Below are 3,290 nucleotides of genomic sequence, written 5' to 3'. Positions count from 1 at the left end.
TGCGATCGCTCGTGTGGTAAGCCCAACCCGCAAAACATGGGCGATGGACTGTAGTGGCCTCCATGAGCATTTTCATGGGCTTAGGCCGTAATGGACCACGTTGGGCTGAAATGGGCCGTGTGGGCTCAATTGGGCTCGAGGGCCCCACACGGATGAAATCCACAACTTGTTGCAAGTACTGGACTGGGTTATGTAGATCTCATAGCGAGCGTGTCGGCCCACTTGGGCCGAGTAATGGGCCTTGGGCCCATTTACACTGTTATGACCATTTAGGTTACCTGAGTCACTCGAGGAAACTGCGGACCTTTCAAGAGGTCGACATCTGCACCGAGACCCCCATAGGGTAAAATGATCGAAATACCCCCATAGAGTAAAATGGTCGAAATACCCCCATAGGGTAAAATGACCGAAATACCCCCATAGGGTAAAATAACCGTAATACCCTTATAGGGTAAAATGATCGAAATACCCCCATAGGGTAAAATGATCGAAATACCCCCATATAGTAAAATGACCAAAATAGCCCATAGGGTAAAATAACCAAAAAACCCTGTAATAGGCCAAATTTGCCCGGCCCGCACACAAATAAATACCAAATAAAATAATAAAGGCCCAAATGTCCAAAATTACAGACTAAAATCAAACTTAAACCCGAATAGCCCAATTACAGTAGCCTGATACCCCGGCCCAATTACATTGAAGCCCAAAACGAAAACAGAAACCCTAGGGTTTCCAAGATCTTCAGCCGCCGCCTTCCCTCGCACGTGTGCCACCACTACGTGCCACGCCTCCACGTTCACTGCTTCGTACGGCCGTACCTGCGCAGCACACAAACGAACACAGCACAGCAAAAAGAAAAAGGACGATTGTATACTTTATCTTTTTCTTTCGGCTATAAAACAAAAGGAAGAGCCTTTGTAAGTTTTTTGGACAGGAATTGTATCAAAAAAAATCAAATCAATCAAAAGCAAAAAACTGAGTTTTTCAAGAAGGTGATTCAATCTTTCTTTTTTTCTTCCGTTTTTTTTCTTTCTTTCTCCAGTTTTTTGATTTTCTATTCTATTAATCGAGTATAAAATAAAGAGAAATGAGGGGGTCTCACCTCGCGATGCCTTCGGGTCCACGTGAAAAGGAGCCGAAAAGCCTCATGGGGTGAGGCTCCGATCACCATTCACGGTGGAATCGAGGAGGAGGAGGATGAGAGATTTACCTGGTCGACGTCGTCGAATCCTCATCACTTCATCATAGTCGAAGGGCGAGTGGGGATTTAGGGCTGGAGAACGGCACAAGGAGAAGAGGGGGTGAGTCCTCTGGCATCTAGTTTTAGGGTTTAAAAAAGGGCTATTTAAAGTGGGGAAAACGACACCGTTTGGAGCCTATGTCAATGTCTCTAAAACGGTGCCGTATTGGCACGGACCCAATGACCCGACCCGAGCACGGCCAGATCCAAGCACTTTGGTCTCGGAGGGGATATTTGCACGCTAAGTCCTTTTTCTTTTGTGCCGAAACCCAATCTAGTCCTGTTATTATTCTAATTTTAGCTATACATTTACTGTCGGTTTCATTTTGGTCCCTAACATAACGCAGCGTTTGGAGGGCAGGGATTAATTTCCCTTTTGACCCTCTTGGTTATCCGCGTGTTCAATGGGGGTCCGCACCCTTGTATTATTTTCGAATTGGCTCTTAAACTTCAGTCTTGATTTCAAATTGGTCCTTTTGGTTATTATTATCATTATTATTATCATTGCCATTATTATTATCCTTGTCATTTTTATATTGTTATACTCTCATTTATCTATTTTCGTATATATCATTTTATAATATTTCATGATTTTAAGTCTTCATATTATTATTATTATATATTAATATTTAATTTTATTCTCTATTTATCATTTTATTGTTTTTATATATGTTATTTCAAATTTGATTATCCTTAAATTGATTTATTTTAAAAATTCCTCTTTCGTATATTATATTTAACCCGTTATATGTCATTTTAACTTGCTTTAAAATGATTTATTTTAAATTATTTATATATTATTTTATTTTTAGTCGCTTTATACATTAATTTTAAAATTATTCTATATCATTTGTTTTAAATCAATTTATATTAGTTAGTTAAAACTCATTTTCATGCACTATTTATTTAAAATCTTTTACCGTTTATTTAAATTGTTTCACGTAACTTATTTTAAATCCTATTTATTCTAAAATGTTTTGTTACCATTTTGAAATTTGTATTATGATTGTTACATTTAAACTTGCTTTGTATTATTTAATTCATTCGTCTTTTATCATTAATGTTAGTATCTGGATGGTGCATGGTGTGAGATTATTACCTTTATGTGTATGGCATTTGTTGTTGGTATTTATTGATTTATTTGTGTTCGTTAACATGTATTGTGGTTTACGAATTATCACCTCATATCAAACATTGTTATTCCATCGAGCTTTTATTCATTCAAAAAGTTGTGTTTAATATAGTTTAAGTATCGAAATTGATTTATTCAAAAACTTTCAAAATAATGAGACGCCCGAAATTTGGAATCCTCGAGAATTGAGCCCTAACGTATTGGGTTCCAATTTTCCTCGTTGAATCAAAATAATTAGAAATTCCCTTTTAATTAAAACACAAGTAAAAGCTCATTCTCGGGAATTCGACATGTTGTGTCCTAACGCATTGGATATGACATATTGTTTTCTCGAGACGAGGATTTTTCTAATGAATGAAAATAAAGGCAATATTCGATATTTAGGAATTTTGTGAAATTGAGCCCTAACTTACTGGGTTTTGATTTTCTCATTTGACCCAAATAATCAGAGTATGACAATTTATCTCTTTGAAATTAGTGAGTCTTATCATCCAATTCTTTTTTCAAATTTTCTTTTCAAAGGATCGTATTTTAAAATCTTTTCAAATTCTCGACACTAAGGCATTAAAAAATCAATTCGGTACCAATTTTGGGCGTTACGAGGGTGCTAACCCTTCCTTGTGGGTAACAGACTCCCGAACCTATTTTCTCAAAGCTCGTAGACCTAAAATCATTTTCAAGGTGATCCGACCACAGCTCTTTAAAAGGTCGGTGGCGACTCCCATTTTATTTTCAAAGTCGATCCCCGTTTTTCAAATAAAAAAGGTTTTGACAACCCCTATAGGGTAAAATGACTGTTATACCCCTAAGAGATGAAATGACTGTTATGACCTTATGTTATTTAAGACTGATTTGCTCTATGATATGTATGACTATGATTGAGCATGACTTTTTGCATACACGTATAATATTATGTCA

The sequence above is a fragment of the Gossypium hirsutum genome, chromosome D07, assembly GCF_007990345.1.
Source record: "Gossypium hirsutum isolate 1008001.06 chromosome D07, Gossypium_hirsutum_v2.1, whole genome shotgun sequence".
Lineage (NCBI taxonomy): Eukaryota > Viridiplantae > Streptophyta > Magnoliopsida > Malvales > Malvaceae > Gossypium > Gossypium hirsutum.
The sequence above is the reverse complement of the archived record's forward strand: the minus strand, read 5'-3'. Positions refer to the sequence as shown.